The 14,091-nt window shown below is 45.4% G+C and overlaps 1 long non-coding RNA gene across 6 annotated transcripts in view; it reads right to left on the bottom strand.

Annotated features, from left to right (window-relative positions):
• The window catches only part of LOC119698575, a 42,586-nt gene extending 30,464 nt beyond the window's left edge, over positions 1–12,122 (bottom strand). For 5 of the 6 annotated variants that reach the window (XR_005256174.1, XR_005256177.1, XR_005256176.1 and 2 more), the window contains exon 1: positions 76–2,437. This is a non-coding gene — a long non-coding RNA (uncharacterized LOC119698575). Of the gene's footprint in view, positions 1–75; positions 2,438–11,997 lie in introns of those variants that run through there. The other variant, XR_005256175.1, reaches the window with a different exon arrangement.
• Between the last annotated feature and the right edge of the window lie 1,969 nt (positions 12,123–14,091).

Consider the following 14,091-nt stretch of genomic DNA (forward strand, 5'->3'; position numbering starts at 1 on the left):
TGTAGTGCATTAAAGTATTTAATTCCTCAGTGGTGGGAATTTGCTTCCTACACAGAAGGAAGTGAAGAGACTAACCTCTTGAACGCTCAGTCCCCAGAGGATGTGAGAAGCAATCACTGTTGTAAGCCCCAAGTCCCCTGCTCCATTGCCAGCTGCTCCTGGAAGTCTGAAAGAACTGCAGACCCTCATACTTCCCCTGCAGAAACTCCACAGTGCCACTTCTGCAGAGCCAGATACAAAAAGAGGGTGGGTTACAAAACCAATGTCCCCCACAACCCTCCACCCTTTCCCCAGCCTTTGCTCTCCTGCTTGCTCCCGGAAGACACATGTTATCTCCGCCAAAATGGCCGAAGGAGAAGCCGACCCTGGCTGTGCCTGCAGGTGATAAGGATTAGGGCTGCAGGCTCTGCTCATTGACCAAACCCCTGAAGTCAGGGCGCAGCCTGTTCCTGGTGGCTTTCTCACCCACAGCTCCACTAAGGATTTATCTCACAACACATGGGACAATACGTGAGACAGGTGCCCTGGACTGAATTTTGAACTTTGCTGTTAAAGTTGTTCTACGCCTCAAGGATTTGTCGCATGTTTGAACAGGACCATGAGAACTGGGGATCTGATCATGCTCCCCTTTTAGATAGTGGAGGTCGGTCAGCATGGTCAGTGGGTGGAGTCACAAAAAGATTTGCCTGACATGGAGATGTCCGTGTGAGTGCCTGATGTACTGACTCTGTTGGTCCACCCAGATCTCCCAGTGTAGCAATTCACCCCTTGAGGCACAGGATTTTTTTGCTGTCTCCCAGGTTATTGGCACAGCCAGTGTGAGTCTCACCCACAGATGGACAGAAACACAGTTGGGCTCAGCGGGAGGAACTCAGCAGAAGCCTGAGCACAGGACATGGGACAGACAGCAATGCTCTGTCAACAGACAGACCAAGGCCGATTAAGGGAAATTCATGAGGAGAGCAGCATGAAGCATCACAGCCCTGCCCTCCTACATCAGCAATTGATTACAAATGACCCTGTTTTATCAGGCACTCAGTAATGGCGCAGCAGTCTCAGCACTGGGCAGTTTATGGCATGAGCCAGTTTGCTGTTACAATAAGATGCTAATATTTTGAACAATCAGGTACTCACCATCATAAAATAAAGCTGAGCACTTAAAATCCGGCTTAACAAGCCTGCTAATGCACTATCGAAATCAATGACACATTTGAACAGTAAGAACTGCCCTGAAGCTTTTTAAAGCCTGCTGTCCTTATTTTTCATTTTATGAGCAGAATTATTCCTTCCAGGAGAGCACCTTCTGTTTGAAAGGCTACGGGACCAAAAACACAAAGACAAGGACATGGACTGCTTGCTAACATGTGCCAGAAAATAGCATCCAAGAAGTTACTTGATCTTGCCCTGCCTTCGCCTCTGCAGCTTGCTGAGAGCCAGATATAAACACAGAAACGGCCTTCTCTACTGCTCAAGTGCTTTGTGACTTGTGGATGGATGGAAATGCAATATTAAAGGTTACAGACAATTATTCTTAAATGGGCTCCAGAGATTTTTGTTTACACAATGAAGACTTGATAAAACAGTTTCAAATAAAACATATCAAAAACATTCAAGCAAGAGCATCTGTCACAACCTAAAATATGGAATTCTGTGAGAGGCAAAGGAGAGAAAATGGGAACTGTAAAATCATGGGCAGGAAGGGACAATGGGGAAATAATGACAAATCAAATATAGCAACTTCTTTCTCTTTCAAACGACACTTCTCATCAGCTAGCTTATGTCGAAGGAAAAAGGAAAAAATCTCCAGTGATTTTTATCTATTAGATTTTGCTCCAAATACTCACTACGCTCTGGAGCTGGGGCTGCGAGGAGGCCCAGCTCTGCCACTCTCAGCTAATAGGTTTGATTGTTCCCTCTGAAATGATACTCACAGACACTGACCTGCGAGTCAATCTCCAGCCAGCTCTGCAGAGCAAAGGCAGGTCCCAGATGAGGTGGAGGGCAAGCGACCCGTGCAGCCTGGCAGCCTGCGGCAGAGCTCGGCCACACCAGCGCTGCCGCCTCTCCCCTCACACCTTGCACTGCTGCTGGGGAGATAAGTCATCGTGATCCACAAAGTGCTGGTGTTTCGTATACAGTATTTATATTTTATGAATGTTAACAAGCAAGAAGCCCTGAACAACTGAGCAGTTACAAGCTCAAAAGGCTTTGTGAGATATTTTCTCTAAGGGCTCATTAATGTGGTCTTTTAATGGAGCGCTTGCATGTCTGAATCTTTAACTGTAGCTATAAATAGAGTTTATAAGCATTTGACAGTGTGCGGCAAAGCTGTGCTAGCAGTGCTTGCCCTGCTTTTTTGCAAGTTCCACTTGCAAAAGATATTTAAGAGGTGGAATTTAGACGTTTCTGAAAACACAGAGCTGTATACATCCTAATAATCCTGCACACCCCATTCCCACTGGGTCTGATGCATGTTCACTCATTTAACAGAGCATCACAGCAAAACATCTAATATTCACATGCTATTGAAGGGAAAATTAGAGCATAAAGAGGTCAAGCTACAACCCAAATGCCCTGTAGCAGGGTAGCAGGGGCAGGAACCAAGGTCAATTACCTGCCCTAATGGTTAAACCCCGAGTGACAAGTTCTGCCATTATTGTCACTGGTGTTGAAGTGGAGTCACTCCTGGCCTGCAAGCCATCAGCATTGACTAATGTAACACACAGTGGGATTTACCCTTTCTTAGTGGGTTCCCTTGCCCTGGAGGACTACCACACTCCTCTCTTGATCCATTTAGCGTGATGGCACTTTGAGCTCACCAGCTCACCCTATGCAATCTTACATATAGATTTGTCAGCCCTGGTGAAGAACCAACAGAATTACCCAGCTTAATGCACTGTACAGGAGTGTTGGTTTATGATGATACAATAAAAGCTGCTGGAGAATCACAGCTTTTATTAAATCACCACATAGTATTATCCATAAAATTGCCATTTCCATGCACTGCAGCACTTGTAATAGCTCTCCTGTTTTGCCTGGCCACCTGGGGCTGTGCACATGTAACACACCAGCATCATGTACATGCTGCTGTCCCACACCAAGCAGCAATCACAGGTCCCACATGACAAATTCAAAGGGCTAGTTTCCAAAATGTCAGTGACTTGAAGCATCCAGCACACCCTGAGGTATCCACAAGGTATAAATGGACTTTTGTTATCTGTTTGATTTTTTTAAAATACTTTAAAAACACGGCCTTTTGAAATATTTCCCAGTTGAAGTGGACCCTGGCCTCAGCAGATAAACAGTGGCACATCCACCTTCATCTGTCTTTCCACAATACTCACCCTATCCAGTAGCTGCATTGGCTTACTTTACCAGTAATACAATGGAGTCCAGTACCAGTAATACAATCTGAAGTCCAGATGTGTCAAGAAAAGGAAGCATCACACAGATCATGAGGCCACATGGAGAGAAGCTTTCTTGCCTGGCTTCAGCACCCAGTTATATGGTACAGCTACTTGTTCAGAATTACATGTATTTATGGACCAAACAGACAGAGTCCCTTTAAGGTAATTGCAGGGCATGTGTTATCCTCCCAGGCTGACATGGGTCATTATTTGGATTTTTCACTAGCACTCTCAATGCTTCCATTTTTGGTTCATCTCCAATGCAGCTGCAATTGAGTTTTCCGCATGCATACATCCTGAATTTACTTTAAATGTGCTCAGTGTTGAGAAGGTAAGTGAGGATGCGATTAGCTACCAGTCTGCGTCTATGAATGATCAATTACTACGTTCTCAGTAGTTGGGTTCAACATGTGAGAGAATATCTTGTGAGAGATGTTAGTTTGTAATGAGACTATCGTGGGCTGCATTGTTTGAGGGAGCCTGTTGTCAAAGGATTGCTTTTGTCTAGAGGGGGAAAAAAGAAAATCAACCAGAATAATTTATAGCTTTAAAATGCTGATGTTTTGTGAGCATATTTTGGATGCTTCAACACCGGTAAACTCCTGTAAACCGAAACACAATTAAATATTTAAGAAGTATTTTCTTTACTACACAGGAATAAGTATCTATTTGTCTTGTATCACAACTGCAAGCACTTAGTGTCTTTTCAGCACTGTGGTGTCCCACAGTGCATATTCAGGATCAGTGCCTCCAGGAGAGGCATGTGGGCAGCTCCCAAGTATTGTTTGAGCAGATCTAGCAGCTGCATCCTCCTGTTACAGCAATGAAAGCACGGGAGTTTTTTCTCCTCCTCAGTCACCCATGTCCACATACTACAGGGATATGTATTTTTCTTTGCTCTTTAGTTAATTTGCATCTTACTCCTTCTTTTGCTCCTTCTTCCCCACCACCAATCTTCCCTGCCTTGACCACCTTCTGCTGCCTTTTGCCTCCCATACACTACAGGTCCTCTAGAACATTTGCTCCTTCTCTCATGATATTTTTCACCTTCCTCCTCTCACTCCATCAGCCCTTTAATGCTGAGCACTTCTTCCTGTGCTCATGCTGCCTGCAAACCTTAATTTCTGAGGATCTCAGCTCCATTTCTCCTGCTTGTAGAGGGCTCTGTCCCTTCCCAGAGGGACTTCTGAGCATGTCCTGCTGTGCTGAGCTAAAAATCACAGAGAGAAGAGGAGGAGACAGGCTGGGATCAGGTGCCAGATCTAAGGAAGCACTTGCTGGGACAACAGTTTATTTCTGCTGTCTCTTGGTGGCCTGACAAGGAGACCATTCATTGAGGTATAATTTGTTGAGACATTTTTGCCCAGCTGCAGGTCAGCTTGGATCCATCCCTTGAAACAACAGCTGTATATTTCTCTTTTTGCACCATGAAGTTGTCCACAGGAGAACTTTCCACCTGGAGCCCAAACAGGCCATTAGATGGGGAGACAAAGCCCAACATACAGGGTCTATATACCAGCCACCTTTTCAGCAGCACATACTGCTGCTTCTCTGGTGTCCAAAATGCTACTGTAATTATTAACTCAGCCAGCAGCAGTAGGTCATCACTGGGATCAAGGAGAATATGATCAAAATTCAAACAAACATAGGACTGAATTAAAAAAATAAAAATAACATTACCAGCTAGAAAGGCTGATTTTGCTCTCCAGTACACAGCTAGAAATCAGGGTGAGTGAGGCAGTGAAGCACACAAGAGAGGATGGGAAAGAGAAGAGGACTCTGCCTTTTGACCTTAAGGGGTAAGTTTCATTTTTCCAGAAGAGAAGCCAGAGACAAAAATCTCAGAAAACAGCCTTGGACTCAGTCTCTGGTTATAAGGGCAAATACTATGGCACTGTAGGCTGAGCTCTCATTAGCTTGCCAGAGGACATCCACAACCAAATGGGATATGTCTCCAGTACATCCCACCCTGCCTCACACTCACTCTCAGCTCAGCTAGCAAAACCTGCAAGCAGTCACATTTGGGTGCCTGTATGAGATTTAAAATTTGGGAGTTGACCTATTAATCTTTTTCAGGAGAGTCTACTCTTCCAGCTGGAGGGAAAACTGTCTCTGTACCCAGGAAATTTTGGCAGAACCAGTTGTACCAGTTGGGAAGGTACTGGCACAAATTTGGTCTCGCAGACATAAGGGTTGCTGAGGTGGCTCCTACCATCTCCTGCCTGTGCAATCACATCTTTCCCCTCACTAAAGGGGATATCACAGATGCAAGGTTACAGTCAGTCTTACAGGAGAATTATTTTCAGCTTGGTTCAACCTTAATTTATCTGTTGGCTTATTTGGAGTTTTTCCTTTCCCATTTTTACTATTTGTATTGGGTTTTATAGGGGAAAATGAGCAAGGCATGAAAATACAGTTTAATTTTTCCCTGTTAAATTCAAGTTTAAAGGCCATTACCTATTTCAGTACAAGCAGCTGTTGACACAAAGTTTCATCCCGTTTCCCCTCCAACTTAATTTCTTTCACAATTCTACATTTATCTGTGAGTTTACCTGTGGTGATTACCAGAGCACCACACACCAAAGCTCTCAGCCACTTCCTGTGGGCAAGGCAGCACAGCCCACCTCCTTCCTCCTGTCTCCCTCCCAGGGGTGCAGTCCCAGCCCTACTCCCTTGCCACATGCCTTTGGGCATCAGCCACTGCTGGTTTTTGTGATTATGGTGTTTTCCTCCCTCTCTCAAGCATGGTATCAAGTGGGCAGCACATCCTGCAGGCAAGCTGGGTTTTTCCAAGCCTGAGTTGGGCAGGTCCCAAAAGGCAGACCTTGGCACCACAGGAGGCTGGGTACTGCATGCGACAGGAAAGCCAGGCAGCTGCAAAGCCCAAAGTACAAACCCTCTACATGTGCGTTTACAGAATTGGATTTATTGCACTTTTATTGGGCATTTACTGAAATAACTGAAGAGGTGTAAAGTTCACAATAAAAAGAAAATTCCTTTCATAGAATTTTCATGATTCTGATTATTGTCTGATAGCAGCAGTTTTGTGTAAGTTCTTAAACAAATAGATAAGAATCACAGATTTTTAACCTTAGCCAGTGTTTAAAGAAAGGTGCACACTACTTTTTTATCAAATCACAACATCATGTAAGAGACAGAGCTTCCCAGCTTCCTGACATTTTCTGTAGAAAGTAATTTAAATAGAAAATTGCAGGTTAAGAGCTAATGAGTAAAACAGATTAAGATTGTATGAACCAAAGTGACATAGAGAATACAATTGAAAAGATCCCACAGCTATAACAGGGAAATATGGTTTCATGCAAATGTGGTCCTTCTAAAGCACTGCTTGGGGAGAAAAAAAAATACTGGAGAAAACCTCCCTGCAACCCACTGTACAGCAACAAGATTGAGTCTAAGGTAAGCTCAGGAGCCAGCTCCTCGCTCTTCTTTTTCCTGTGAATAGTCTCTTTGACTTCATCAAGGCCAACCTGAAGGCTAAAATGGGCAATATTTAGCAGCAACTGTGGCTCTGTGCAGCTACAGCCGGTTCTGTCCGTGCTGAACTGAAACCAGAGCAGTCACAGGGCCCCGCTTCCGCATTTCCCTCTCACTGAGACTGAGGCAAGGAGGAGCTCTGGCACCAGAATGGCAGCAGCAGTTGTTAGAGCAAGTGACTGGGTTTCACCCTCTGCTCCAGCACACATTTTCTGTGTGACTGCCGTTTGCTCAGCTAAAAGCAGAAATAGCAGCACTTTCGACTGCGCGGCAGCACTTTGGGTTTCAGCTGGCTGACCCTGGGGAGCCACCAACACCCCAGGAAGAGGGCTTGTGGTAGCCTGCCCTGCACACCATAATGCTCCACCACATCCACTGAGGAATAAGAGAGAGTGGCCCTTTGCTGAGCATTAGAAGTGAGCAGTCACAGCTCTTTCCTGGTCTCCCTATGTTTGCAGCACGCACATTATTCCTGTTCTTGCCTGGAGCAAAGCTAATGCAAGGAAGCAGCCCAGGCATCTCCCTTGTAAAAAAATATCACTGTGTTCAACCCCTTGCCCTGCTGCTGCTTCATCCTTCTCCTCCCAGCCACCAAGCCTGGCTGATGCCAATTACCAGCTGCTGTTCCCGGCTGTAGCAAGCATCTGCTGTGGCAGGAGGGAAGCAGATGTGCAGAGACTTTGGCAGCTCAGTGCACACTGGGCACAGCGAGCATCTGCTTTTGCCAGGGGCGGGCTGGTGGGTGCCTGACCACCACCAGGGCCACACACAGCTGGCTAAGGTGGCCACTAAATGCACCCTATGGCACTGGGAAAGGTCCTTTCACTGACCTCCTTGGAGGCCACAGCTTGGAGGTCATCTCCCACCCTTGGTTCATAAGCCCAGCTCCAAGTTGGGACCAGCACACGGCTCATTTCACCTGCCTCTCAGCCAAGTTTGCAGAAATTTCTGAACCTCAGGGGCAGCATCTGCCCTTCTAGGTTAATTTTGGGATTTTTATGAGGGAAGAGTAGCTTCCCCAAGCCTTCAAGATGGCAGGTGCATGTGTTTGCATGGACCATGCAGTCAGTGCCATGGTTTCACAGGAGGGAACAGGAAACTACTGCCACAAAATGTCTAAGGCAAAGCAAATGAAATAGCTTTGTATATTAAAAAAAAAAAAACCAAACCTCCATTTAAATTTTCATGAGAAACTTGAAACTGAAATTGGAAATTAAAAACTACTGTTTGTACAACTGCCTTCTATTGATTAAATTATAGAAAACAGCCCTGAGTGAGGGCTATGGAGAAACCAATCACACACTCAGCAGACCATCCATCTCCATTCCCCAAACATAATTATAGCAATATGGGAGACATGAAAATACAGTGCAATCCTACACAATAGTAATAAAGAGCTGAAAACATTTGTGGGTTTGAAGGGAAGCTGTCGAGCGAAGGCAATGCAACCATCTTCTCGAGGAGCTAAAAAATGCTCAATGAGTAAAAGGTTTTTAAAAATCCCACGGAAAACAAAGAAATATTATTTTTCTTTCTTTGAACAGAAAAAAATCCATGCCATTATAGTATGCATGAAAAAACACTGTAGAGTTTGCAACTGCCCATTTCTCCTACTTCATGTGGTACCAAGGCTGTCTTATAATTAAAAGCTGCTATAACACAGACCACAAAAATCAATCCTGCAGTATGGCAGTAGTAAAACTATTGATAGAGAACAGTCTTATCAAGTTAATTTAGGCCCTGTTATTTTCATTACTGGATTTAAGTAAGAGGATCCATCCCTTAAAGAAGGCCAGAACACTGTCACACAGATTTATATATGTGTGTGTATATATATATATACTCACACACATATGTAGAATTTAAAAGCAAATGGTCAGAATTTACTAACTTAAATTCTTTTCTGTGATGAGGATTTATTTTTTTCCTACTACTGATATAGAAGAAAAACCTTATTAATGAGGCTTCAATGGTAGTTACCCTGCTGCCACTACACTGTGAGAGATGTACACTTTTTTTTTTCCCAAGGAGGGTTTAACTGCTTTGTAGATCCATAACAATATTTCACAGAGAAAGCTTTATTCAACTGGAGCTCTTAAACCTCCTTTGTGAAATGTTGTGGTATTTTGTCAGATACGTGGCCTTTGCTATGCACGTGACGCTGGTAGGTTTCTAGGCATGCAAGTTCAAGAGCTTTATTTTCCAGATATTTTTTTCAATCAATTAAGCTCACTGGTAAGACTGCATGCACTTCAGAAAGGCAGGAAAAGAAAAATAACCACTAACTCTTTCTTCTCCAGAAGCAGCTGGATTTGCTGCTGTTCTCTGTGCAGAGCAGCTTGGATGCTGGCTTCGGCTGCCTGCAGGTTCACAGCCCTGGAATGTTTCTGGTGGGCTTTTCCTCCTTCATTAGGAACATTCTTGTGATGCGGGGGATTCCTATCAAAACTATCATCACCCTCACAACACGAGTCATTCCCCAGCCTTTGGATACAGACAGCTGCCAAGCTACAGAAAACATAACTGTGCCTCTACAGAATTCTTCACAGAGGGTTTTTTTCCCCTTACTGTTGCATTTTAACGTGCTTATAACATCCAGCCCCTATGGGGGAGTGAACAAAAGGCCTTTTAAAGGCAATCTTTCAGAATGCTCCAATTGTGCCCTTAATTGCATCTAAGTACATGTGGGCTCAGCTCTGTGAGGACATAGTTTTAGCTGTAGGTTGATTTGAAGCAAGCCACACATTTTATACCAAAGCAGTGCATAAAAGCACACACAAGAGAAGACAGCTTTAATTTAGTCACGTTACTACTGTAAGTAATAATGCATAGCAAGCAATAATCAGATGCAAGAAGTTTAGAGCAGATGTTCCCTTTACTTTGATTCTTGAGGCAGTGCAGTAGCAATTCCTTCCTTTGTAAGAGACATAGATGATACAGTGTTAGTAAAAAAAGTGTTAGGCATGAAGTTCTTCCAGTTAATAGCTGAGGAATAACTCACACTGTGAAATATGGAGCTGAACGAGAGCTTCCAAGTATTTTCCCTCCCTGTACTAAGAGCATTTTGAAGGAGATCTGGGGTTTATCTTTGGGGTTACAGTAGGGTTTAAAGTACTATTTCTTCTAGAGTCTATTCTTCCCCCACCCCCCATCCCTTACCCCTGTTAGAATTTAGTTGCTTTCCAAATAGGTGGGGAATTGAAGACCGCCCACCTCAGAGTCTCTTGCTCAGCATGTGCTGGGGAAGGGGCTTGCTCCAGCCTGGGAAAACAGCACCAACAGCCCATGCAGGAAAAGGGAAAAGAGGCTCAGCAGGTTGTGCCACTGGCTAGGAGGAGCAAGGCTCAGCTCCATGATGCCTGGTGATACCCTAGCTTTGATGGTGACAACATCCCTTCCAGCAAGGCAGGAGGTTGTCACGAGTACACTGGGGCAGAGATGGCAGTGCCTGGAGGAGAAGATGGCTGTTGAATGTGTGCTGACCTTCCAGCAGCATCAGCAGCTCCAAGCAGGCCTTGGAAGTCACATAGGAAGTGAGGGGAGAGGTCCCAGGCTGCCTTGTATCACAGTGGTGTGGCACCTGTCTGGCCCTCTTCAGGAGCAGAGCCTAGGAGGGCCCTGACAGAAAATCCAGAAAACTCTCAGTCACAGAAAGAACCCAGATTGTAGCTGGGGAGCAAATGGTGGCCCAGAGAGGCAGGGGGTGGTGACGTGCAGCTGCAGAGGCCCCAAAAGTTCAACAAATGCAGCCTCTAAGTGCTCACAATGAGAGCAAATGGTGGCAAGCCAAGAGCTTCCCACCATTTGCTCTCATTCCTGTCACCCACCTGCAGCAGAGCTAATGTTTCCCACCACAGAGCTGCTCCCTGGGCAGTAGCTGAGGCAAAACAGCTACTGCAATAAGGCCTCCTCCATTCCCTTCCTCCATAATGCTGCAATGTATTGGGAGAAAGAGACGCAAGTTCCCCAAAACTCACATTTTCCAAATCATAAACTATCAAGGAAAAGCCTTTGCCGGAATAGCTGCTCACTCCTGGTCTCTTCTCATCAGCTTCCCCCCTACCCACACAGATCCCTCAGCATCTCTTCCAGCTCAGCACAGCACCACAGGGACCCAGGAGAAGCGGGAAGCAAAAACACATGAAAATGAAGTAATGAGACTAATGCACAAGATGGAGATGGCCAGATGCTGGGATATCATTCCCTGCTTCTAGGGTGAGAGTTAAGTAAGCCAAGCTGCTTTTCTGTAATTGCTCCTTAGGGAAGGGATTAGGAATTACACCCAGAAAACAGAAACAGAAATTTGATACAAAACTGGATGGACCACACATTCAAAGCCAGGCCCCCTGATTAATGCAATAATGTGCAACACAAGGTAGATGATTTGTCAGACAATTTTTCCTGCCTATATCCAGTGAGCTTCATCATCCAACACCGCAATGTTTGTGATGTGGAGACTTCCTTGAGATTTCTTTTAATCTTTTGTGTTTTGAGGAGCTTGTGCACAGGGTTTCTTTGATCACTATGCCCATATCAGAGAGCAATGTGATTTCATGCAAGATCAGAACAACCCTGTGGCAGCTACAGAGCTGCAGTGGCTGCAACACTTACTGCAGAGAGGTGTGCTACCAAAAACATCCATCCACTTACCTGCAGTCACATGAAGTATGGCAAGCTAAATTAACTTGTGCATCACGTGGCTACAGACGCAGCACATAACACAAGCAACATGTTCCCACTGCTGCAGAGCAAGCTACAACAGCAGGCTGGTATACAGCTGACCCCATTCTGCCCTCCAACAACCTTAACCTCTGATTTTATTTTTTTTCCAAAGGCATTGTGCTGATGCAGATGAGCAGAGGAAGTTTGGATTGCTGAGACCATTTAATAAACTAGGGTGTGTTATACAAGACCCAACAATATGGTGGGTTTAGGTGCTCCCTTTCTTTCTATTACCTCTATGCATTAATCCACCTTGACCAGGGCAGAGTAAGGAGGCTAGGATTTAACTTCTTTCAGTATTTGGAAAGCATTAGGATTAGTTCCCATTTCATCCCCTCACATCCCACGCCCCCAGCAGCCAGGGTCATCATACCATAGAAAATGCAGAAGGCTCCTGTGCATGGGTACCCACAGCAGCAGCAGCAGAGAGGGCATGGTCCCAAAAATGCCCCTTCTGACAGCCTTACCAACATGGCTGTGTCCCCAGCTCTCTCCTCCATGAAGGTACCCATTCTTCTGTAGCTTAAGGCTTTTGCTCTATGTGAGAGGCTGTGCTGGCAAAAAAAAAAAAAAAAAAAAAAAAAAAAAATCTGAGCAGCCTCTTTTCCCCTTGAGGAAAGGGACTCAGGACACATTTTTGGTTGGAAAGTGCCACAGCAGAGTGCCCAAGATCAGGTGCTTCTGCTGCTAATGGGGAAGTCCAGAGAGGGGAGCAGTGTCACCCACTCCTGGGCACAGTGACCCTGTCCTGCTGCACACACACCAAGAGCACAGGGGGTTGCGAGCTGGGGTTTGCAAGAGCTGCTCAACTCACTCCTGAGTGACATTAGTAAAAAAATAAAGTACTTTTTGATTTGAGGCATCACAAATGGGGCTTGAAGCACAAAGCTGACTCCCTGCTCTGCAAGAAACACACTTTTTCCTCCCTGAGGCTGCAGTTTGCTGTCTCTGCTCAAACAGGCTTCCACCCACCTCATGAGAAGCCACCACGCGCTGTCCAAGGAGGGGACAGCTCTCAGCAAGGAGCCCAACAGCCATACCCAGGCTGGATTTGCTAGGCAAGAACAAGAGCAGCTAAGATATGCCCCACCACACACACTCCCCTGCCCTCCCCTCACATGCCGGAAGGATTATGGGGCCAGTGCAGGGAACTTCTTGTCCTGCCAGGGCATAAACCTTCCTCTCCCGGTCTCCAGGAGGCACAAAGCAGCTCTGAGAGGTTGCAAGCAGACAGGCTTTATATGGAGTTCCCACAAACATCACTGCTTTTATTTAAGGCAGAAAACACAGGATGTTACAGATGAGTGGAAAAATGTGATGTGCCCCACTGCTTGCAGAGCCCCTCAGACTGGAGAATGCTCTTCTGGAAGTCAGAGGGTCTCCAGACAGGATTAGGAAAGCACATAGTGTCTGCTCTAACATTTTATTTTTGCCCTGCCTGACTGCAGCTACACCTCCCTGCACCCCACGCGCAAACACCCTCACAGCTAGGGTCCCATACCTTCCCTCCCACTTACAGCTTCCCACAGCCCTTTTGTATTTGACTCCTGGGAGGCTCTTTTCAAACTTTTTTGGCAGCTCGATCGCTTTGAAACACTGGAAAGCTACCAGTGAGAAGCCTGGCTCCGGCTCCCTGCCACCAGTGCTGGCAGTGCCTTGCTCCATCCTCTGCCAGGCTCTGCCCCTCTGCAGGAGCCCAGGGGCAGCCCCAGCCACCCCTCCCCTGCTCACCTTCACATGGGCAACTCAGAGTGCTCAGTAAATCAGTAGCTTACACAGTGACTGCTCTGCAGCACCTGCCAGCATTCCCTAAACTCTGACACCTGTTACAGAACTCCCTTACACAGCTTTGGGGAGGAATCATCAAAAAATATCTCAATTAATGCTTATTTTCATGATCATGCATGACAAAGGTAGCCAAAGGTACATTTTTTTCCCCTAATGTTACCACATACTTTTTTCTTCTTCCAGCTAAAGAGTTGCCAGCCAACCTAACACAGTTATTAAGACAAACTGGAGATATTTCAAACAAGTAGTATCAGAAAACCAGCACTCACAACTTAACTTCCCACACATTCATTCACTGGTGCTCCTTACTTTACCAGCACTGGAGAGCTAGAAAGCAACAGAAGACCCCAGAGTAAGGCACAAAACACGTCACTTCTGTTAAGCCAAATTAAGCTCAATTCCTTGACACTTAATTTATACTCCTTGAAACACCTGGCCCAGAGTACCTATTAATTGATTACAATTAAAAATTGTTGATTAGCTTGCCCCTAGCATCAGTGACCACAGTGACCACAATTAAATGATCTGGTCAAAAAAGAGGCAGTTACTATTTCTTAACCATAATTTTTTTTTCAGCATAGTGAGATAGTTAAGCAGTGTGTTGAATGACATACTATTACTTGTATGCTTAAGCACCTGAGTCCTTGATCTTGTGCTTTATAAAATGCTCTGAGCTGTG

The sequence above is a fragment of the Motacilla alba genome, chromosome 3, assembly GCF_015832195.1.
Source record: "Motacilla alba alba isolate MOTALB_02 chromosome 3, Motacilla_alba_V1.0_pri, whole genome shotgun sequence".
Taxonomy (NCBI): Eukaryota; Metazoa; Chordata; class Aves; order Passeriformes; family Motacillidae; genus Motacilla; species Motacilla alba.